Genomic DNA, 26,243 nt, shown 5'->3' on the forward strand with positions numbered 1-26,243 from the left:
CACCCGACACTACCAACTTACCCAAATCATACTGCTAGGGACTGGACAATGGGGAATGCAAGTTCCTTTGTCCATACCATAGTTTGAACATTTCTAGCCCAATCATCGGTATATTAGCATCCACCAAGCAGAATGCTTTATCAGTTAACCCTTCCCCTAGGGTTTTTCCACTCACAAATCTCTGCCCCTACTATCTATCATTTGTTGAGGGCTTCAATTGATCCAATAAATCATCATATAGATTTATTTTTATATAATCCATTTGTTCTTAATGTTTTCGTGAGGGAGCCATCTTTTGTAACTAGGGTTTTACACTATATCTTCAAACTTGAGGAAGAAAAAACTAGGACTAATACAAGATTTTAAATTACAACAGTAATTCAAACAAATTTCACTCTTCTTTGTCTAGCTCATAACCCTAGAACAAATTGAATTCTTCTCTTACAACTTCATGCACAATTTATAACACCAATTCGTTTCAAGAAAAAAATGAATGAGCTCAGATAAACTTATTGTTTCGATTTTTGGGTTTTAACCGCTGGGAACCGATAACATCAAGCATTTTGAAAAGTCAACCCGTCGGCTCAGTCTTTTCTGCCGGAAATATGTGGCATCATCTCGTGATGTCATGGTCTTTATCATCCTTGGACATTTGACTATGGGGAAGCACGAACCATCAGATATGTCTTGTCTTTAACAACCGACTGAAATATTTAGGAATTTCAAACTTAGGAAAATATAGGCGTGAGCACAAATATTAATAGGAGATTGACTATAGGAAATTTTTTATGCATTTTAGGGAAGTCATCTAATAGGCCGGTCTAATGTGACTTAATGCTTAGGGAAAAAAATGGCCTCACCAACGAAATGGAACCCTCGGCCTTAAGTGAGAAAAAGGTAACGATAGAATATAAAAAGGCCCGAATATTTTCTTTTATACCAAGACTTAATCAAGAAAGTCACAACCCCTAAAACCTTAAACCCTGAAAACTTGATAGAGGGTATGATAAAATTAGAACGACCAAAATTTTGCAAGACATAATTTTAGGTCCTATCAGTGGCTCTAGTTGGGGACGTCCATTTCACAAGAATGAGACAAGAGACCAAATTTTTTGGGTGAAGCAGACCAATTACAGAGCAAACCAAAAAGAAATTACCTAGACAGGGTAACTTCAATTGAAAGGAAACTACACTAATATATACAAAACCTAACTAATGCTCATGGAAAATAACTATGCTCAAGAAAAGTAGAGCTTCAAGAATTGTCCATGAACATACAATTCAAGTATATTACCATGTATATCTTGGAGAATGTACAAATCTTCTCCCCATTTGCTTTGAATCAAATATGGGCCCAGCCAAATGGCATCAAACTTGTCATGTTTTCCCTTGTCCTCTATTCTGGCATTCCACATCAGAACCAAATCATCAACTGGAAAAATCCTTGCAGTTGCTCTTTTTTCATACAGGTTTTTAACCTGCATCTGTAACTTTGTGTTTCTAGTACTGACTTCTCTTCTATCTTTGCCTAATTCCATTAAAGCCTTAATTCTCAACTGCATATCATTATCTATATCATTGTTATAAGTTTGGAAAAACTTATACATCTCCATAAGGTTATTTTGGGGTAACCTTGCACGCATACCATACACCGAATCAAAAGGTGCACATCCAATTGCTTTCTTGATTGTTACCCTGTCTACCCAAACAGCTAATCTCAGCTTTGAATCCCAAGCTTTTTTATTCTTTTCTAGGATTCTTTTAATGATATTCATCAAACTTTTGTTGTCGGATTCAGCTTACCCATTTCCTTGTGGGTGGTAAGGTGATGAATAGGACATCTGGATACCATATTTGTTGCATAATTTTTCATATTCTTCTGATCTAAAACTCATGGCATTATCAGAGACTATCCTCTCTGGACATCCAAATCTAGTCAATATATTATCTGTAAGGAAATCAATTACCACCTTACTTGTTGCTTTTCTAGTGGGTATAGCTTCAACCCACTTAGTGAAATAGTCAGTGGCCACTAAAATCCAAGAAGGACCACTACTAGATTTGCATGCTATCTCTCCAATAAAATCTATACCCCACTGCTGGAATGGAGCTTGCACATTCACAGGTCTTAATGGCAGATTTCTTGAAAATTTCAATTTTCCTGAAAATCTCTAGCATGGGTCACATTTCTTGACCAGTTGGTGTGCATCTTTCAAAATTGTTGGCCACCAAAACCCAACCCTTAATACTTTGTGTGCAGTTGTTTTGGCCATATAATGCCCTCCACAAACTCCACTATGCAATTCAGACAGCAACTTCTGAGCTTGATCCTAGTCAACACACTTAAACATGACACCATCATTGTTCCTCCATCAAAGCTTCCCATTAACAATGGCATATTTAATAGCATGTAATTTTAATGTCCTTCTTTTATTATCATTCATGTCTTCCGGACATTTCATCCTCTGCAAATAATATATGATATCATCATACCATTTGCAACCATCCATATCACAGATACAAGATTTGTGCTCTTCTTCCACAATATTTACTTGATTGGCATCCAAATTACTCCGGCCATCAACTTTGCCAATCCTTGTCCTCTCACTAACTTAATGATTTGGATATAAATGTTAAATTCTTGGATCCTATTGATCCATCGACATCTTCTTCCATAGACTTCTTGTTGTGTGAAAATATCTTTAATTGCAGCACTAGGCACATATGCAACCACTGTTGCTCCCATCAAGTAACTCCTAAAAGTTCTAACAACCTTCACTAGTGCATAAGATTGCTTCTCATTTAAATCATATTTCATCTCTACAACTTGCAAAGATTTACTAAAATATGCTATAGGTTGTTCAAAACCTTCTAAATTCTTTTGCAACAATACAACAACAACAATATGAAAAAATGCAAATGAAAAAATCTGCATAGGTTTGTCGTAATCAGGTGTTTTCAGAACAGGTGCATTTTTAATTGCTTTCTTGATCTCCTAGAATGCCTTGACTAGCTCCTCGTTCCATTCTATATTTGCACCTTTCTTCAACATCTTGGATATAGGTCTACTAATTTCAGCGAAGTTAGTGACAAACCTTCTTAAAAAATTAATCTGCTCGAAGAAATATTGGATACCTTTCACTATTTTGGGCTGAGGGGCTTTGTCCATTGCTACTACCCTCTCTAGGTCAATTCTCACACCATCTTTTGAAACGATGTGACCCAACAACTTACCTTCAGTTACCCCAAAAGCACACTTTTTCGGGTTTAAGGATATCTCATATTCAATAGTTCTGTCAAAATGTTTTTCAAGGTGACCACAGTGATCACTTTCCCTCTTGGGGTAAGCTGTTAAATCATCTTGATATACTACTAAGAAAACATTTATAATATCAGAAAATGCGACATCCATGGCTCTTTGAAATGTCGCTCCTGCATTTGTTAAACCAAAAGGCATTCTTATATAAACATAGGTTCCCCAAGGTGTAGTAAATGTTGTTTTTTATTGTTCTGACTCTTCAACCATTACTTGGTTGTAACCCGAGAATCCATCCATCATAGATAAAATCTCACACCCAGTTACCCTTTGTAACATTGCTTCCATATTGGGCAATGAATAGTTGTCTTTTAATGAAGATATATTCAGATTTCTGAAATCAACACGTAATTTGATATCTCTATTATTTTTCCTTACAGGTACCAAGTTAGACACCCATGATGAATGTCTAATAGGTCTTATAATCCAAGCATCTCTTAGCTTGACTAGCTCCTCTTGCATTTTAGGTGCTAATGTTGGATTAATAGGCCTCTTCTTTTGTCTAAAAGGCTTGGCATTTTCTTTCAAAGGAATCTCATGTCGAAATAAATCTTCCCTGTAAGCTTTTAGGTCATCATATGACCAAGCAAAAAAATGTTTATATTTTCTCAATAAATCAATTAGCATTTTCCCAACCTTGGGTGATTTTTTTTTCCAATATATACCTTCCTTGGGGCTCCTTCTGTCCCAAGGTTAACTTCTTCTAAATCTTTAGGGTGCGAGGCAGTAGTAACAACCTTAGCGTTGTCTTGACTATCAAACACCCTCTTTAAAACAACCAAACCTTTGAGAATTTTGTTTGCCTTGAGTTGAATCACTTCCTTCCCAAATATTGTTTCCTTTTCATCCTCTGTCTATACAAAATCACTGAAATAAATCTCCTGATTTTCATACTCATCTACACAATGTAGAAACCTTAAAATATCATCATCATCATTAAAAACCTGCCAGCTTTCAATGTTGGCAGGGACTGAAGGCCTTGTCGGAATCTCAATTTTTTAGATTCCAACAAAAGTAATGTCCTCTGGCCTTAAAGCTATATTTGTCAGGAGATTAGCCATTCTATTATGACTCCTTTCTTTCCATTAAATACCAAATGCATAAAAATTGTCAATTTGGTCCCATACAACATTTCTATACTGCTTCAGCCTTTTGTTTTTTGATGCATATTTAGATATGATTTGGGATATGACTAACTCATAATCTCCAACAACCTTGAGATTATTTATCCCATATTTTTTAGATAGTCTCAAACCAAGCAGCAACGCTTCATATTCTGCTACATTATTTGTACATGCAAAGGCCAGAGTAAAAGAAAATTTAAAATTTTCTCCATGGGGTGATATGAATAACACACCTACTCCTGAGCCCTCCCGAGAACTTGCTCCATCAAAATACATGGTCCACAAATTATCATCTCCTGATAATTTTTCTACTTCTTCATCCAATAATACAGGTTGTTCCTTTTTCTTCTGTGGAGAATCTTCAACCCTGAATGTGTTTATCCCTGTGTTTACAAAACAAGTCATGTCTTCATCAGATTGTACTGTATGTACCATCATATATAGTACCCTAGATTCTCTTTTAACCTTTACATTTTTACCATCAATACAAAAGGTAGCATAAGATAGGTCACATTGTAAACTTCCACCCATAGAGGCAGTCGACTTTCTTGACAATAACATCCCATAATGCGATGGAATATATACAACTAGGACACTCATAGTTAATTGTTTCTTAGGGAAAGAAACAAGTTTGTAAGGTAATGCCTTTATAGTTCCTATCATAGGCACTTCTCTTGAATCCATAACACACCATCTTTCGTGAAGAGTATCTACTTTCAAACCCATGGACTGCATTATTCTTACTGGCATGACATTATTTGAGGCCCCAGAATCAATCATACAATTCTTTAAGACTCCTCCATTTATAATGACACTCAGAAAGAAAGGGTCTACATTGTTAGGGCTCTCAACTACTGTATCTTCAAGATAAATTTGGGGAATCTGAGAAACCATTCCCTCTAACTCTCTATCCTTTGTTTCATTTTTAATCATTTGTTCCTTTACATTATGAGATACATTCTCATTTTCAATTTAAACATAATGAGAAACACTTTTGACCCAAGTCATGGCTTTCTCCCTATGCTCTTCAATTCTTAACATTTCTTGCAAAGGAACCTTAACTATAATCTCAGAAAGCAACTGAAGCATATCCACAGGTGTGTAATTTGGTAATTCAAGTGACATACTTGATTGTTCTTCATATTTCTTTGGTTTGTTGCCTTCAATATTTTGTGTTTTTGGCAAGTCTCCTTTAGTGAATGAAGCAGATTTTTCAACCATTTTTGCCTTCATCTTAGGTGGAGAAGTTTTTTCAATAGGTTTCACAAGCTCTTCTTTCTTAGCCCACTCCTTTCTCTCGACCTCCTTAATTTTGATTGCATCTTTCCCCAATTTATCCTCCTTGACCTCTTTGCCTTTATTTTTTAACTCTTTGACAAATAGACCTGAAGGCTTGCCTTAGTCTTCACCCACAATCTTGTTTCTTAATTGATAGTCATTTTTTACCTAAGCTACCATAGCAGCTATTATTTTGGCAATCTCTTCTGAGGGTCTTCTCAAGGACACAGAACTCTCACCTTGTTTAGCGTTACACATTCGGTCATCAACAGATAACTCTCCATCAGAAAAACTTGCTGATGATATGTTTCATTTATTTGCCTTTGATTATCTATATCAAAATCCTGGGTTTCAATGTCAAAAGAATATTCTTCTTCTCCAAGAAAAGAAGAAATCATAAGACAATCAACATTGTCACCTTCAAAGGTTTCTTCCTCTTCCTCATGTGTCTCATCCTTGGCAGAAATAAATTGTGCTATAGCACAATATTCAAGTGAGTGGGGTGATTGACAAGCAACCCACCAAGGTGTATCTTCCATCATGTTCACTGTATGCTTCTGCAATGGGTCAGGAGTTTGTTGCTCCTATTTACCCTTTTGCTGCTGACAAGGCTTTCCATCTTTCCAATTTGTATTGTAAGGATAATTCTGCAATCTTGGTGGTCTATTAAATTTATTAAACTATGGCTTTTCTGGTACAAAACTCTTATCATTTTTTGCCACAGTCAATTTCAAATCCTTCAAGGTATTAAGCACCTTGTTCCATCTTTATTCCTCTTTTGGTTTTGTGCCTAAAGACTCTTCAATTTTATCTTTGGCATTCTTAGAAAATCTAGGATCCTCTCTCCTTTGGAGCTTACTTGAAGCTCTTCTATTTCCTTCAACATTTATAGCTATCCTAAATGCATATCTAAGGGTTTGAGGATCCTTATCTCTAAGGATATATGCCATTTTTGCATCAACTGCATTCATATATGTGGCCAGACAAACATTATCATCCAACCTTAAAACTTGAAACAACTTATGCATAGCTTTCTGAAATCTGATATTGAAAACAAACACATCCTCGTTCAATGAATTCTTAATGTTATTGAACTCATTTAACATGAAGCTGGGATTTGTTTTGTCACCATACTGCTCCCTAAAAAATCTCTCAAATTCTTCCATAAACTAATACTTACAGTTGGCAATCCTCTATACCAATCCCTGGCATCCTCTGTCAGAGATTGCACAAATAATTTCATAACCACATCCTCATGCTCTACCTGATAGTCAGTCAACTTATCAATGAATGCCCTTAGGTTTTCTTTGCCAGTTATAGCATTATTGCCTGTGAATTTACTAAATGTATCCCTTAAGTCATTTGGGATAACATTGGGATATCCTAGAATGTCATCAAAATGTAATTGCCTATATCTCTCTAGGTGAATAGGTCTTCTTTGAAATTGCCTTGCTGCAACTTGTCCTGCAACATTTGTTGTGGTATTAGTTGCAATAGCATCTGTTTTGGTGCTAACCCCTGCAACTGTATTAAAATCTTTATAAAATTGGGGTTGGCTGCTATTTTGAGTAGTCGCTTGGCTTTTCTACCCAATAACTAGAATTCCAATGCTCTGAATATCTTGGACATTTTGGGTTGGAACACTCGTAATGACATTTGGTGTTGTACCAGAAATAGCCTATTTTAGATGGGCCAGTAATGAATGAAGCATTGTTTAATGTTGACAACTTAAGGAAATCAATTTTCCTTTTCATCTCTGCATTTGAGGCTTCCATTTCAACTCTCTTCAACTCTTTTGCAAGATTTTCATTTTATATTCTGGTTGTTTCTAGCTCAATGTCAATTTGGGATAACTTTTGACTTAGATCTGGGATAGTTGAAGATTTTCTATCATCTATATTAACACCAGATATCTTATGTTTTCCTTTATCCAGATCTAATTTAGGAATCTAAATACTTGGCTGACTAAGATCTACTAACCTTTGGTTATCCATATTAATCTTAGCCTTTTCCTTTATGATATTTTCAGATTTCTTATCTAAAATATCTCTTAGAACAGGGCCCACAACATTAGCCTTATCATTTTCCTGAGCCAAGGCTTTGATTGTTGCCAATTGTCTTATCAGACCATCTCTTTCTATCATAGCTCTAATAACTTTAGATTCTTTTTCCTTTTCTCTCTTTCTTCTCAAATCTATCTATTCATGGAGTTCTCTTCTCAATGTGTCTATATCTCCAAAAACTTATTTTGGATCTAGTGAAGTTATCTCATATCCGGAAGTATCATCTAAATCAATCAAATTCACATTATCTTGTTCTCAAATTTTTTTTTTTATGAGACCTGGTAGAGGAGGTACACCAATAGCATTTTCACTTTGGTGACTTCTACTTCTACTTCGACCTCTTGTCTTTTTTGAATACTGAACTTGAGTACATTATTTTCTATGTGGTTTCATTTCTTCTTGAACAAGTGTATCAAATAAAGAATTGAAAAATCCTAAACTATCTGATCCGGAACTTTTAGAAGATGATGCATGAACCTTAGGAATAGGATTTAACTGTGACTTACTTGTATTCTTGTGCTTAGACTTCCATGATGAGGGAGTAGTGTTTGTATCTGCATTTCTTCTTGTTCCCTATCTCTGTGGAGCTCCATGAATCTCTTCCAATTTTTCTTCAGGATGCAGCCTCATGTAACCTCTGGTGTTCTTCGCTTTACTCATAGTAGTAGAGTCCTTCAAAGATTTGCTATAATTCTTCAAAAATATATGCACTGGCATAAAAACCTCAGAGTTGCCACCCAAATTGCTTTGGGATATCAAATAATATACTGCTTAATAATCCTTGAAATAAATTTGAGAACCTTGTTCACAAACCAAAATATCTTTCTCACAAAAATGTAGAACACCTTTTTCACAGAAAAACATGAACCAAAAACACAAAACCACGGGCTCAACCGTCAAATCACAGAGATACTATGAAAACCTCTACTGTATTTTGAAATAAAATTTCTTTAACCAGAGACTCTTTACCATTCATATCCCCAGTAGAGTCGCCATTTTTTGTTGGTTCCCAGAATAAACGGGTTTACACTGACATAAGGTAGAGACCAAGTTGTTTTCTTCTAAAATATCTATGGAAACCCACTTCCAACTGTTAATATTCTTCAGACTTGGACCAACAATAACAAGGGTATGAGATCTTTCTACATTTTAGGCTCTGCAAAACCAGGTAGGGTGATCCCCATGCCAATTTGTGATTTCTATGCCACACTCACAAATTACACATGAACCAAAGCATATAATGTCATATAAAGACTCAACAGAAAGGGAGAATGCTCAGGAATGGGAAATTCTTCAGTGATCCTCAACCAGTTTGGAGTATGAGATGATTAAAACACATGACAACATTCATGTAAAATGAAAATATTCTGATATTCAACAAGTTATAGAAAACTAGTGGTGATTCTAAACAAAAAATCAATACCAAGGAATTCACTTATCTATGATCAGTGCCTTATTCCATTGGGTACATGAATTCATATTGCATCAAATTGTATTTTCGATAGAATTTATCTAACAACATATAACCTAGAATAATATTATCTTCAATACATCATATTTGCAATCCCAACCCAGAACTACTTATCAAAATGCTTGCAAATATCCCTACCATTCTGCTATTTTATTCAAGAATTTAATTAGCCCCTTAGACCAAAGCATGAAAAAAAATGCATACACCACAACAGTGCAACGAATGATAAAATCCTTGATAATATGCATTCAAAACATTATAGAACAATACACTGGAGAGAAATGGGTTTGAATTATATATCTATTGAATAATTCGGTTGTCTCTGTAAGAATACAATTCATACATAACTCCTTCAAGAACCTGCAAAATTACATACACAAGACTCTTTCTATTTTTCTCTATAAAATAACCTTTTACAACTTTTTGTTTCACCTAGACTTTTGCTATTTGGAAACAGAAATTCGAAACACTCAAGGGACCAAAAATACGAACCCCGTCTCATAGCCCTGGATTCCCTTTTATCAAAATGCTCATATCCGCCTTTGAGAATTACAAAATAAGGGATGATAGTGTAATCTGGGAAAATTGTTCCTTTTCCCCTTCCTTTTAAATCCTTATCTTGAATGCATCCCATTTGCCACATCACCTCAGCAAAACCCATTCTCAGAGGAACGTTGAAGGGCAGTACATGTGGTTGTCCGGAGAAACCATAGATCCTGATAATAGTACTTACAGAGTAAGGGATTAAATTCCCCCAATTATGCTCAATCCTGACAAGTGGTAACCTCTCTTTGGGTCGTACAAAATCATGTAATTCCTTGGGAATCCTTGGCGGATTTACTATCAACTTTTGCCTCAACCTAGAAGTAATTTTTTTATCAAATCTTACAAAGTTGGCCTCTTGTCTATCCCAAGAAATATTTGTGCTCCAGAGTTGTATTGGAATCTCCCAGTTATCAATTTTCCTTTTGAGGTTCACAGTACCCTCAAAGTAATCTGCATTCCTAAAAAGGAACATATACATGAGTAAAGAAAACCAAGAGAATTTAGCACTAGCTACTTCATTCTTAATATCTAGTAACCCCTCATGAATTTTTTCTTCAAGGTAAGGGGCAAAGTCGAAGACCACTTTATAATCTGGGTTTTGTATTTTCATAGCCATGTACATAAAATCAGGCGACATTACTGCAATTGGATTAAAACCTAATATCTGACATAGAGAGATGAAAGTAGCCTGAAAATAGGAAGCACAAGTGCCAATTGGGAATGGCTCCTCTGAGCTAGGGCCAATATGGTATGTTGTATTCCCTGCTCTGGCCAAAAGCATTGGAAGGAAATTCTTTCTAATGAATTCCCTCATCTTGTAATACTCTGCCTTTTGCTCATTCAAATCTATCTACACCAGGCTTGGAGATGGTTCATACAAGTCAAAAATCTCTTGGAACTCTTCCCTTCTGATGGTCAATATAATTTCTCCTTCGTTTCCCCTAATAACCCTTGAGACAGGGTCATATTTGTTTGCAATAACTTTGAGTAGGTCAACGTCCATGAAAACACCTAACACTACCAACTTACCCAAATCATACTGCTAGGGACTGGACAATGGGGAATGCAAGTTCCTTTGTCCATATCATAGTTTGAACATTTCTAGCCCAGTCATCGGTATATTAGCATCCACCAAGCAGAATGCTTTATCAGTTAACCCTTCCCCTAGGGTTTTCCACTCACAAATCTCTGCCCCTGCTGTCTATCATTTGTTGAGGGCTTCAATTGATCCAAGAAATCGTCATATAGATTTATTTTTATATAATCCATTTGTTCTTAATGTTTTCGTGAGGGAGCCATCTTTTGCAACTAGGGTTTTACACTATATCTTTAAACTTGAGGATGAAAAAACTAGGGCTAATACAAGATTTTAAATTACAACAGTAATTCAAACAAATTTCACTCTTCTTTGTCTAGCTCCTAACCCTAGAAAAAATTGAATTCTTCTCTTACAACTTCATGCACAATTTATAACACCAATTCATTTCAAGAACAAATGAAGGAGCTCAGATAAACTTATTGTTTCGATTTTCACCAAAGAGATGACAATTCTGTGTTGCAAAGAGTCGTTTCAACCTTCTTTAGCAGAAGGAAAATCTTCTGGATTGCTATGAAATCTTTTACGAATGAAGAACAACTTTTTAAGAGTCTTTAATTACTACCTGGAAAAGAACGCAAATGTCTCATCCACCATTACTACTCGCATGAGTGAAACAATGACTCCTCACTTGCATTTGAAAAAGTTTAAAACTTGGTCGTGGAATATCCTTCGAACGAAACCATTTAATCTGACAGTTACTATCCAAAGTGGCAAGCGGGTCCACCCCTGGCATGACATGGCACATCCAAATCCTCTCCTTGCTTCACCACCTTTAGTGACCCCACCACCGGCTTTTCTTGGCTCACCTTGGACACGTGGCATCATCTCGTGATGTCGCGATCCATAATTTCCTCGCATTTTTTGATCGTGGGACCACATAAACCGTCAGATCTGTTCTCTATTTACCTCTTAACTAAACCAGTTACTTGACAAAGGCCGCTAACTCTAGATCACTTCTCATACCACAATTAAAACATTACTGCTTGATATAAGCATGTGTATTTTTAGTCACTCGAGTTTTAACCACTGGAAACCGGTAACATCAAGCATTTTGAAAAGTCAACCCGCCAGCTCTGCCTTTTTCGCCAGACATATGTGACATCATCTAGTGATGTTGCGGTCTTTATCATCCTTGCACTTTTGACCACGGGGAAGCGCGAACCCTCAGATCTGTCCTATCTTTAACAATCGGCCGAATATTTAGGAATTTTGGACCTAGGAAAATATAGGCATGAACACAAATATTAATAGGAGACCGACTACAGGAAATTTTTATGCAATTTAGGAAAGTCATCTCATAGGTTGGTCTATCGCGACTTAATGATTAGGGAACAAAATGGCCTCGCCAATGAAATGGAACCCTCAGCCTTAAGTGAGAATAAGGTAACGATAGAATATAAAAAATCCTGAAGATTTTCCTTTATACCAAGGCTTAATCAAGAAAGTCACAACCCCTAAAACCCTAAACCCTGAAAACTTGACAAAGGGCATAATAAAATCAAAACGACCAAAATTTTGCAAGACATAATTTTAGGTCCTATCAGCTTCTTGTGCCTAGTTGTAAGGTCCACGGTGTTATTGCTTATTGCATATATGTTTGGATATAGGATTTGATGGGTTTTGTTACCATATTTATGATGTTTCAATACTAATGTTGATCTGATTAATACTAAAATGTGACAAGTGATGTTAATCTAGTTGGTTGATTTAAAAGTAATAAATCATATTTTATGTTATTATATTTACTTTAAGAGGTTAAATGCTTAGTTGTATATTCGTCGATGAAGCTATATGGATTTGATGAGATATCATGTTACTAACAATGTTAATATGTGACCCTAATGGGGGAATGTAAATGATGCTTTCAGTTATATTATGTTATATGTATATGTATGCATAAGTGTTTGTATGTTATGGTTGTTGTAGGTATAGAGCATCAAATCCACCTAGCTCCATAGGTTTGAGCATGCTCATATCCCCAACGATGGTTATAAAAGATAGCACATGGGCCAATAATGTTACCCAGCCATAGTCATCATTCCTAATTTGGACAATTTTCCTTAATTTTATTTATTTCTACTTTTGGTTACTAGTTTGGTAATGTTTAGTTACCCCAATGCATATTAGTGAATGACCAGTAAGGACTAGTTGTGCATAGTCGGTCATATGTGAATTGTTGTCAATTTAAGTGCTTATATTAATGATATTAAATATTATAGTGGTAATTTAATATTTAGTTGTCAAATGTGACTTATATGTATTTGATTGGATGAGGTTTGCCTGATTTTACCTTAGGGGTTATGTTGGGAGAAATTGGATTTACTTGCCCAATTGGATTTTGAATATTTTTATATTTTCAACTCAAAGTGAGTTTTGTAAAGCGGAAAATCATGGTCGAACCCTAGTTGTTCTCCCCTCTTCTAACTCCGAGGAGAGAGAAGGGAGGTTCGCTAGGATTCGATGGGTTTTCACTTAGGGGAAAGACTTTACATTCAAAAGAGGGGTTGAAACTCATAAGATTCAATCCCACACAATGTAAGATTGGATGCTAAATGAATTTCAAGGGTTAGGAAAGCAAGGCTACCCTCTTTTGTAAAGAATGTTGATTAAGGAAATTAAGCTAAGCATGCATAGAAAGTCATAAAGATTCGCTTATAAACTGAGTTCGGGTTATAGGATGAAGCTGCGGACCTGGAATTAGCAGTAGAATGTCGATACGGCACTGTCCTGTAAATTTGAGAAAAATTTGTCGGGACGATGGCGCCCGGCGCCACGGTCCTCCGAAAAATCCGCGAAACGAAGTGGGATCGGTTCGTCTCTGCACAAGGATTCCAGATCTTCAATCTCAGCCGCGTACCTGCAACCTACACACAGAAAAGCGAAGACGATTGGGGGGTTAGGGATTAGGGGTTTGCCTTTAGGTCAAACCCCGGTTTTGGAATTAACCAAGAAATGAGCAAGTGCTGTAAATGTAAATGACTGTAATGACAAACAAGTACTAATACCTTGTTCTAAGGATGTTGGTATCCTTATGTGCAAAGGTTTAGATGTTGTATGTTGTAGTGTGTAACATGTAATAAGTGATCTCCTCTTCAATGGTTGAATCCTTGACTTGAATGCAACACTTAGCCTTGAATGGAGACTTGAAATGATCAATTGCTTGAATGCTTGAATGCTTGAATGTTTGAATGTTTGAGTATAGTTTCCACGCTTTTGCACATATCCCCTTCATATCTCCTAAATGAGAGAGAAAAATGTAGTTTATATACTTGTCAATTAGGGCTGATAGACTGATTTTCCCGACCTTAGGCCAACCAGGGAAGTATATTTCCAAATTGCAATAAAAAAGACCCGATATCACTTAGGAAACCGGGCCCAAAATAGGACCCAGGGACCAGGGCGCTGGGCGCTCTGGTCCCACCTCCGGGACAGCGGGGTGCAAGGAGGTTCAGGCCAATGGTGCTTGAAAAATGCAGTTTTCAGTGTCGTGAGCAAGTTTTGGGGTCTCCATTCAGGTTGCGTGTTGCGTCGCCATCGTGAAGACCGAAATGCAGTCGAAATTGCAAATGTCGCAATTTTAGGACGCTACAAGTTTATCTTGTATTTTTTGAAGTTCATTGTTTTGGACACTTAGTCTTGTTTTTCAATTTAGGAGATTTCGAAACCTACAATGGGATTTTGGAATTTTGATTGGGGGATATTTATTTGGAGAAATTTTTTGGGTAGAAGCTCTTTGGATTCATGAGGGCGAACTCTTTATGCTGCCTAATTTTTGTGATCTCTCTTGGTGAATTTGGTCTTCTTTTCAATTTTAAAGTTTTATCAATTTGAAGGTATGTTTCTTGAATTTCTCTCTTGAATCTCAATGGAATTGTTTTATTCTTGTTGCTATTAGTTAGCAAATGAATTTAGATGTTTTTTCGAATTTGAATTTTGAATTTTAAGCAATAAAATGAATTTGTATGAAATTGTTTGTTGAAAGCATAGTTCTACAAAAGGAATTTATGCCCGAATTCTTATGTATGCTTGGAAAGTGAATTTATTTCAAAAGTGTGATGTTTTTTATTAGAAAGGCAGCATTGATTTGGCAAGTTTTATTTTTATAGTTTTTGGAGGTCCATCAATGGTGGATGGCCTCCAAAACCTAGTTATTGGTCTTTTTAGATTTTTTGAAAAATGTGTTTGATATTTTAAATGTGAAATTATTATGTGGAATAATGATATTATATATGAGAATTTTGTTTTTGGATCGAATCGGATCCGTTCTGTTGGCATTAGCGCCAATTGAATAATTGAGTACATGTGTTGGAAACACATTGTTTGTATGAGTTATTTGTGTTGAATCATTGGATTTTGGCATCTGTCTACATTATTCCTTACTATGAAATGATATGAGCTCGGGTGTTTGTAGTTAGAGTTAATAAAAGGAGTGTCTTTCAATGGGGACCAGGGCCCACTTTGGCCACCAGGATAACCCATTGAGAGTTGAGTAAACAGTGAAAATGTTAATAAACAATGGGGTAAATACACTAAAAAAGATAATGGTGCCCCATGCTTGTCGTGAGTTCTTGTTAAGGCTACAAGCGCATTGGGAAGGCTTGTCGTCTGTGGGACGTTGCTGGAGCACATGATCATATTCCTCATCTATATGAGAGGATATAATTCAACATAAGCCATCTCTTCAGGCTATGTGATGACACTCTTATTTGTTGTTCTCTAATATCCAACCTCGTATAGATTGAGTAGCACTCGGAAGAGGATTTGCCTTCCATTTTATTGTGCTCATTGATGGATTCTTGAGGTGTCCTCATTGGTGGCCTTTTTGGTCTTCTTACTTTTGGATAATTGGTTTATGAGAATTGATCATATTTGATATTGGATGTGGATACCCCTTGTTGATTGTTTTCATACTTGTAATGCATTTGGATTGTATGGAGGTTATGCCTCTCCTTCTTATCATTTATTGATTCAACATTATGTACTTGGTTTATTGTATGTTCATGTTGAGTCTTACTCCATGTTTGCTCGTGTGAACCTATTTCCCTCCCTTTCTTGAGTGTTTGATTGTTTGGGTGGTGTGACTATCTCCATGAGTATAGTTGGGACCTATGGGTTCCACATGGTTGGGTGGCATTGCCAACTACCATTGGGGACCGAAGGACTTGGATCATGAGTGGTTGAAGAGTTCCTTCTCCTTCGTCAAAACTTGTTCTTCTCCTTCTTTCACTCTTGTAGTTGTATCTATGTAATTTTTATTGAGCATGGTATTCATTAATGATTTGTGTATGGAACACTCCAAGTGGAGATGTATGTAAGAATAATAAATATTATTATGGATGGATGTATCATTAATGGATCAGTGTTGGGATTGATCACGAAGCATGATCTTGTATGCGGGAAAAGTGGGCTGATAAAACTCAATATGTGAAAATATGTAAAATACTAGTCCACACACACACAGAGGACTTCTTGATGCAAGCTATGGAGTAATGTAGTGTTACTCAGCTTCCCAAGGAGGGTCCCATGGTTCTCTATCTCACAATGTCCCTCAAACCAATGTTTTTCTCTCAGATCACTGAGCAAAATGGTTCAAGGATGGCAAATGCAAGAACGAGGGATGCTTTGATTGATTTTAGTATGAAATGCGTTATAGGCTAGGTATGATTCTAGAAATGCAATAAACTAAATGATAAGATGACAAGATTAGTATGAATACTATCCTAAAATGATATATTTAATCTATGATTGAGCTAAAATGATAAAGAAAGTAATCTAAACATGCATATTTAGTCTAATTCCTGATTTAAAGAGAGGCTAAATGATGAGCATATATGAAATGAAAGCTTGAATATATTTGAGCATAAGTGTGATGCTACAAATTTGAAAGATGATTTTTAGAATGGAGGAATGAGAGCTCTATTTATAGCATAAACAGGGCAATGGATGGTCAAGATTGAATGGTTTAATCAAGGGCCAAGTTTGAAAGTTGGGGATCCATGTGCACAATTGGCACCAATGAAATGGTGACAAGTGTCAACATAGGATTGGGTTGAAAGAAGAGGTTGGAGGCATTAAAGGCTTGAGAAGACCTCATGGTTATCTAAAGGCTAAGGGTCAAGTCTAGATTAGGATTACCCAATGGATTAAGATTTAATCCAAGGATAAACCTTTGTGCAAATGATTAAGAGATAATCATGGTCAAAGCATTAATGGCCTGATGAGACCCTTGGGTTGGATAGAGGTTGAGTCAAAACAAATGTTTTAACCATGTGGGAGGGTTTGAATTAACCATTAATGGTTATTGGAGACTTTGGGGATTAAGTGGTTGAAGGTTGGAAGCCTTCAATGGTTTTCAAAGACTTTAAGGGTTTTGGTGGTTGAAGGTTGAAAACCTTTAATGGTTATCAAAGACTTTGGGCCATTTGAGAAGTGACTTCCCTTTGCTTAGGGATGTGACAAAGTTTAGAGGAGGGTTAGGTTAATTAGAAGCGATTAGAAAATTCTAGAAGGGATTAGGAAGGGGTTTGGGATTTTGCAAGTGGATGGGGGGAATAATAGAATTTAATTGAATTAATTTAATTCAATTTGGTTATAATTTGGAGAAATTAAATAAATTAGATTTATTCAATTTAGGATAACTATTTAATTAAATTTGAATTTAATTAAAAGTCGGTAGGGGGGATTTAATTGAATAAAATGTTTTATTCATTAATGGGTATAGTGAATTTAATTGAGTAATTTACTTAATTAAATAGAAGAAGATGGATAATTTAATTAAATAGAGAAATGAACATAAAATATTCATTTAGGAATGTGGTCATTTTTATACGTCTACAATTATTATGGATGGATGTATCATTAATGGATCAATGTTGGGATTGATCACGAAGCATGATCTTGTATGCTTTTCATTTGATGCTATATATGATGTTATCATAGGGGCACTTTGTTTGGTGCTTAAAATGAATGTAGATGTAGTTACTATTGTATCTGAGATTGAGTTGGTCATCTCCTATTATGGTCATGTGATGTTGACCAAGCCCTTGTTGGATTGAGCTCTCAGGAGCCAATCTGGGCGTAATTGGAACCAACTGGTGTGTGTTTCATGATGTCCAATTAAAGAATTTAGTTTTGTTAGACACCTAAGTGTCCCTTTGTGTTAGTTGTGGTTGAATTGGGAAGAGTGGTGGTCAAGTGAGTCCTTTTGGACCTGAGCTTGTCTTGTAGGAGTCATCCGGTGATCCAGTGTCCCAAGACAACCCATTTTCACACCGTTTTTCCCAATTCTCTCAAATCTGGGATCAGATGGTCCTTAGGACTTCATTGGGGGGTTAAGTGTGTCCTAGGCTTCAAACAGTCCATTTGGGGAGGTCACTGGTTTTGGAAAAGCATGCATCTTAGGGATGGAAATGCGATTTCACTAGTTTGAAGGACTCCAAAATGTAAAATGGATGCTAGGGCAGGTTTAGGACACCTGTGTGAGTCAAGGGCACTAGCGTGCCATGCTAGTGTCCTCCTAGCATGATAGTGTCCAATGGGGACACTTGGTTAGCTGTTGGGATCCTTCTCTTGCCTGTCAGTTCAGGGGTGGTTTATGGGGGTAGTACAGTTAATTTGACCTAGTTTTGGATGCGTTGTGAAGGTAGCAATGTCAAGGAACCCTCTGAGGGGTCTTGAGTAGGTTTTGAGTGTATAGTATTCTGCTTGTGTATTGTCAGTTGTTGATGGGATTAATGTTACGTTGAGGTGAGTGTTATACTTGTATTGTTATACATGTTGACACCTAAATACCTTTAAAAAAATCTCCTTCCATTTCTTGTGTAATTTTCTCTTATCCTCTAGGGTTCCTTGGCTAGGAATTACATTTGGTATCAAAGCCCATGTTTCTATACTAGGATCTTTGGTTATGTTGTTGCCTATGAAGATGATGTTGTTAGTGCATAGTTGTGCAAACGTTGCTTTGTGAGTTAGTTGTTAACTTTTTTCTTGGGTGCCTTGAGTGGTTGGTGAGTTTAGGACGAACCAACTTTAGTAGCATGTCGAGGAGGAAGAGTACCTCTTAGATCATTTGCACCTATCAAAGATGGATGGATACCCTTGTGAGAGAGCCTCTTGAGTGGGATAAGGTTTGGTTGTTTGGTGCCTGACTCCATGTGAGTGAGCTCTTGTTTGACCTTTGAGCAGTTTGTTTGTGTGGATTCTTTTGGAGATAATGGTGGTGTTGCCTCATTTGGCTTAGCATGATATATGATGAGTGTATGATTCTTAGGGGTTGATTTGGCTCTCTTACGTGTCAAAGAGTTCCCTCTTTTGTGATGGTCTCCTTGATGATTGATCTTTGCCTTCATGGATGTTAGAGGCTCATGAGTGACCTTGCTCTTGTTGTAATCCTAGGATAATGACATGATTGTTTCTTTGATCAACTTTGACTAAGATGCTTAAGGTTAATTCTTGATTGAGCATTGTGCTCATCATTCTATACAGTTTCATTCAAATGTGATAGAGATGGAAGTGATTCATGCTCTTATGTGTTAGAAATCATTGTACTTGCATTGCATATATTGTTCCTCATGGTTCTAAGGATGCATTATTATATACACAAAAAGGAAATTGAAATTATTAATGAAAGAGACATGTTGATATTCTTGTGGTGGCATTGAAGTGCTTTGCATATCAATATTGGTAATAATGAATCATTTCATAAATATAACAAATGATCATGAATAGAAAATCTATAGACCATCATGGTAGATCAATTGGGTTAAGGACCTATGTCCCCAGTTTTCATCATTTGTTACATTTGTATGATCATTTTGTGGCTATGTAGCCTTGTGGAATTGTGAAGATCTTTGACTCATCTGCATTATGCATTTCTTACATCATGACTTTGGTATCGTATTGTGTTGGTTTTCCCTTGTATAGGTGCACCATAGGGTGTTAAAAAGGGCAATTGTCATTGTTCGACCTGTCCTTGTGAGGACCTTAATTTCTCATGTGAGCAACCCATTTTGTTAGTGTAACGTGCTCTTGCATTGTGTGATGATGCGTATCCTCATTAGGCCTCATGATGATGATCATATGTTTATTGTGATCCTCCTAGTGCATGTGAGTAAAATACCATTGTGTTGTAACCATAACATACTCTGGTGTGACCTTGTATCATAAATATGTGCGTAAAGTGGATTTAGTGTAATGGATTGTTGTGGTTGTAACTTACACATGTATGTAACTCAACGAGTGAAGTTGTGTCATGTGTTAATGAGTTTTCGCATGATCATGGAGTTATTTTTCCTTTCATATGTTTTCTTTTATAAAAAAAATATTACATAATTTCTTCGTGTTTAAGGAAGGAATTGCATTACATTGAAATAGTAAATGTATGCAAATGAGTAGAAATCATAACTGCATTGTATAATGTTGCATATATTATTTCTTAAAAGTTTGTTTAAAATAAACTATAAAAAGACTCAATTGTCTTTTGCGTCTAGTGTACATTCTCTAACTCATCCTGGGTATTATTTCCTTGGGTGTTGTGTAGTAGTTACTGATGAATACTAAGAGGGGGGGGTGAATTAGTATACCGAAAAACACTGCACTTAAACACTTAAACAGTCTAAAGATAAACTGGTAAGACAACTTAACAGATAGACCGGTTATCACACAAGCAAACCAAAATGCAAATAAAGCATTCACCCAGAAAAGCAATACAACCATAACACAAGATATTTGACATGGAAACCCAAATGGGAAAAACCACGGTGAGATGGAACTCACAAGTCACTATCTACAAAATAGAAACCAAACTGGTTAAGGTCTTACAATGTTCTTCACCAGAACAGATCCTGTTAGGAATCTCAATCTCTGTTAGGAGATAAGTCCGATCAAGGACTACCTTGCTAGAGGATTTTAGATTCACAGAGGTGAACCACCTTGTTAGAGGATTTTACAAAGGCTACTCTGAGCCTACCCGGTTAAGGGCTACAGACTTGTCAAAGAGGTGAGTAATCAACAAGTGTGTGATCTATCAGATAACACAGATTGCTTGGTTAGATCCAGTATAGCTCACAACTAATGCATTCCAGCATTACTTCAGTCTTCTCTGTCTCTCACTCAGTTACTACTTGATCTTCTTAGATAAGATCACTCTTACAACAACTCATCAACCACCTTAAACCCTAGCACAAACAAAAACTTTCAACAACAACCTAGAACCCTAGACATGATGTCCTTATGAAGGAATCTGGTTTCATGTCAGTACAATAGGATTACATTTCAATTTCCTAGGTTCAATGAATCTAGACATACTCAGTAACACGACACAAAAAGCACTGTCAGTGTGTCGACACCGTCAGACAATCGGTGGATTGGTAACTCATCACAAAATGTCGGTCGGTAACTCAACACAAAGTATTACCGGTTCATACAAAATACCGGTTGCCGGTTTGACAAAAATGAAGATTGGTAAGAATGTGTTATGCCGCTTTTCTCCCTCGTACCGCTTGAGATCTATGAACCGCTTGGGGTCGACATGCCACTTTAGACCAGGAAACACATTCTGCAAAATCACCAATAGTCTAAAGACTAGAATACAACATACCGGTTGGAACAGATACCGGTTGAGCTCTAGCTCATACATATAAAGGGGATCTCAATGCAAGTGTGTGTTCATCAATGACAATCACAACATAAACATAAAAAATGCCAACAATCTCCCCCTTTGGCATTGATGGCAACACTTAGGAAAATAAAATTTTGACATCTAAGTGTTTTACAACAAAAACACGTCATTAACAAAATTGTTCCCCCTAAGCATATACACTATCCCTTAATCAATACAATGTATAGCAATTTTGCATACAGAGCATAAACATTGAGATATCAGAGCATATAGAAAAATTTTAAAGCCAGATACTTCTCCCCTATACTTCTCCAAAATACCAAAATAGATAGAGTACTTCTCCCCCTTTGCCAACAATGACAAAGTACCACTGAACAACCCTGTTTCCATTTGATATTAAAATAATAAAAGTTTATGACAACAAGGAATAATACTTGTCAAAAACTGATTTATAGTCCTGCAAAAATTGTTTCACTGATAGAGACTAGGACTCAAGTAGGGAGGTGGCCACTTCTTTCTCTGTTTGAATCTGGGAGACCTGTTCTTCCATGGCTTCAACTGTGCTCATCTCCTGTGTAACTGTCAAGGCATCCAGGTTCAGATAACACTTCTGAAGAATTTGCAAACGTGGAAGTAAAACTAGTTGTAGCTCCTGCAAATCTCTAGACTGTGTACTGATCTCTTGCTCCATTTTGGCTGACTAGATCTGAAACCGGTGAACGGTTTGCCCATAAGTTGCAAAGGAATCATAAGGTGGCTTAAATGTGCTCAAGTAAGACTATAAGTCCATTTGAATCTTTTGCTTCTGAGGTAACGCATCATCGTAGAATAGATGGGGTCGATAGATTTTGCTTAGTAGCAGATTTCCCTCATCCAAAGCGTCCCTTATATCCTTTTGGTCTTTCAGCAGTTCAGACTGGAGTTCATTCAACTTCTTCACCAGAGCAATGTTAAGAGCCTTTTGATGCTCTTTCTTGACATTTGCCTCAGCTACTTCTTCCAGGCTCTGCACCTGATCATCCACTAATGTACATAGTAGCTTAAGCTTTGCTAGTGATGATTCAGTGTTGGGAAGATTGGTACCAGGGATCAAACCGGTAAGGGTGTCTACAGTCGCTTGAATTATATCTTGTTCCTTTTTCCTTCGAATGATTTCAAGGCGCTCTTGAGCAACCTTGATGCTCTGCATTAGCTCTGATTCACTTGTAGACTGGAGATCGCTAGGACTGGTGATATCAGCCGGTTTGGCTTGACTCCCAGTTGCCTTAGGAGTCTCCATCTGTGTGCTCTTCACTTCTTCCGCTGCCTTGTCCTCTTCCAATTTCTTTTTCTCCGCTTTGCTTTTCTTCCTTGCCTTGTCTTCTTCTTCCTTCTTCTTTTTCTCTGCTTCCTTCTTCTTTTCTTGTTCCTTGTCTTCCTCTTCTTTCTTTTTCCTCTCAGCTTCCTTCCTCTTCTCCTCTTCTTTCTCTTCCTCTTCCTTCTTCTTTTTTTCTTCTTCCTTCTGCTTTTCCTTTTCTTTATCTTCCTCTTCCTTCTTCTTCTTTTCCTCTTCCTTCTTCTTCTTTTCTTCCTTATCCTCTTCTTCTTTCTTTTTCCTCTCATCTTCTTGCTTCTTTTTCTCTTCATCTTTTCTTTTCTCCTCTTCCTCTTTTCTCTTCTCTTCCTCTTTCCTCTTTTTCTCATCTTCATCCCTCTTCTTCTCTGCCTGTTCCTTAGCCGCTTCCTGTCTGTCCTCAACTTGCTCACTGCCCTGTTTGGCCTGTTGCACCTGTCCTGTTCCCTCAGAAGGTATGTCCTAAGTGACATCTTCTACGTCCAGGGCATCGACATCAATAGTGTCGATTGGTTCTTCAACTGGGTTTCCTTCTTCATCAAAAATTTCATCCGGTTTGGATATAACCAGTTCTTTTACCGCCTGCAGGTTGGCCATACATGCTTTGTGAGCATGGATAGCATGATCCATATACTGATGAGTGTCTTTTTCAACATCATCAACTCTTCCCTCTAATAGCTAGAGTCTTCTTCTCCTTGTGAAGAAGAGTCCTTTATTTTGGTCCAAAACATCAAATAATTTTGAGTTTGAGAGGTCGGGAAAGTACTTTGCAAAGACTTTCTCCCTAATCTCCTGTTCTTTTTCTATGGCAATGCGCCATTTATTATCTAATGCCTTATATAAGGAATCCAGTGTCTGAGATTTAATCTCTGATGGCGACCGGTCATTCTTACACATATAAATAATAATCTCCTGTAGTACTTCTTCTTTCTCCTCATCACTAAAATCATCATAATAATCTACTAAGTCATGAAGTAATTTTCTCCTAATATTCTTTATTGTTCTTTGACAATGTGTCAAAGATTTATATGAGGAGATATCAATATTTACCGGTGCAGACGCTGCCGGTTCATTCTTCTTCATCTTCTTCATTTGTCTAGCCTTCTTTGGCATCTCCTCAGACTCAGTCTCTTCAGAGTCTGGTTCATTTGACTTAGTCTTCCTTTCTCTTTCAAAGACTTTTGTTGGTGCCACTTCCAGTTTCTTCTTTGCAGGTGACCGCTTGGTCACTCTTGGAGTTGCAGTAGTAGTTGGTGCTGATGCTGCAGGCACTGCCTTTGCCTTCTTTGTTGTCGGTTCTTTTCCTTTCTTAACAGAGGGTTCCTCGACCAGTGCAATCCTTTCCAGATAGGTTCCGGTCCTCTTTGCCTTAGGATCAAGAGGTGAGGCAATAAGGGTTGAGGCATACTCTTCTAGCATATCGTACATCACCTCATAGCCCATTGGCTCCACTTCTTCCATTCTAGGCTCAACAGCCTCCATTAAGCATTTGTCCACCTGGATGGTGAAACAAATGTCATCTTCATATTTCTTGACGATGTCACCTAAGATCCTCATCCTTTGACTCATTTTCCATCTGAACTCATTAAAATACTTGTTCAACACATCAGGGTAACCAGTTTTGATTGCTTGAATGCTTTCCTTGATCTGCTTGGTTACCAGTTGGTCAGGAGACCACTGAACATCTCCTACTCCAGGAAAGTAGCCTTGGAAATAGAAGAACAACCCAACCAATAGTTGTCCGAACTTGAATCTCAGTGCATTATCCTATTTGATCGACTTCAGATTAGACAGGAGTTGCCTCTGCATACCGGTGCACAGGTCAAATGATGCATCCTCTTTAATCATCCGGTAAGCAACATTTACCGCTGCAGTAGATACAGAGTTAATTATGCTGGCAGAGAATGTTTGGTAGCCTATCACCATGCAGGCATACTTAACTAGATCATCCTTGATGGAGTTGACTGTCATACCTCGTGAATCGCTCACTGAATTGGTGAGCCTTGACATTTCTATTTTTCTTATTGTCCTTAGGGCTGGCACTTCCCCTGTGTTGCAGAAACCAGTGACTGCATGAATTACCTGTGGCGTGATATCATGTGTCCTCTCTAGGTACATCTTGTCACCATGGACTCTGCTCAAAATAATCCTAATATGATCCTCTGTAAAGTCTCCAGAAAGTATACAACATTATGGAGTTTCTTCTTCTCTAAGATACTATATTCTGGTTTGATTTTCTTATCCTTTCCACAAAACAAACCTAGTTGGGAGTGGATGGCTAGAGACCCTAGGTCTTCAATCTTGCAATCAATATAGTTAGAAATTCCCTCTTCTACTATCACTCCAGTCGGAACTTGTGATAGGGCATTATACTTTGACTTCCTTTGAATGAAACTTTCAGACTCAATGGATTCACTAGAACTAGTATGAGATGTGGAAGCCATTGTAGAATATTTTAAGAACTCGAGAAATACCTTTAAAATGCAAATTTAGGGCTTTCTGATTCTCCTTCACTCCACACTCCGTCGGTTGCTGAATCACCGCTTTGTGTTCTCCACTTGACCGTTTGCAATTTCAATTTGAATCTCCTTCGCGATTTGTCAATTTCTTGAAATCTCAGCTCAAATCGCCTTTTCTTTGCTCTTCTCTTTGAAAAGCTTTTCTTCGCTCGAAAACAGATAGTGAGAAATGATTTGAAAAATGATTTTATACATGTCTCTCACCTATCACCATTAATGCTCCTCTATTAGGGTGTAAACCCTAATTTTCCTTTTTACCATTTCTGGTCTTCTGCCAAGCGTTAAGTATCACATACCGATTAAGGTCTTTTACCGGTGTAAACTGGGGGTTTGAAAACATTCCGCCGTTTGCTCCCCCTAAGCCTTTTGAAGCTTAGTTTGTTGGTTCCGATATTTCCACGCTAGGTGCAGAAACCGATTCCTCTTCCAACATTGTTGGTTTCTTCCTCCAGGTTTTGTTCATGTCCGCTTGAACTATTTCAACATCAATTTCTCCTTCCGGAGTGACTGGTATATCATTAGATACACTCTTTCTACTTCTGCAGAATCTTGCTGCATGACCCGGTTTGTTGCAATGATAGCAAATCATTCCAAGTGCTCTCCAAGGTCCATTGTTCATGTTTCCATTCTTCCTTCTGAATGTAGCAGTAGTGTGACCATGACCATGACGAATCCAACAGTTTTCTCTCCATCCGGTTGTCGCTTGATGGCCACCGCTTCTTGGCTGATGATTGAAGACATTAAACCAGTTGTGGTTCTGGTTCACAAAAGGTTCAAGACCAACTCCTTGGGTCCTTTGAGGATATCTTCCAGTGTTATTCATCACAGACCTGCATTCAAATGCTCTATGCCCAAACTTGTTGCATGCATAACAAT

The sequence above is a fragment of the Cryptomeria japonica genome, chromosome 1 (genome assembly GCF_030272615.1).
Source record: "Cryptomeria japonica chromosome 1, Sugi_1.0, whole genome shotgun sequence".
In the NCBI taxonomy this organism is placed as follows: Eukaryota; Viridiplantae; Streptophyta; class Pinopsida; order Cupressales; family Cupressaceae; genus Cryptomeria; species Cryptomeria japonica.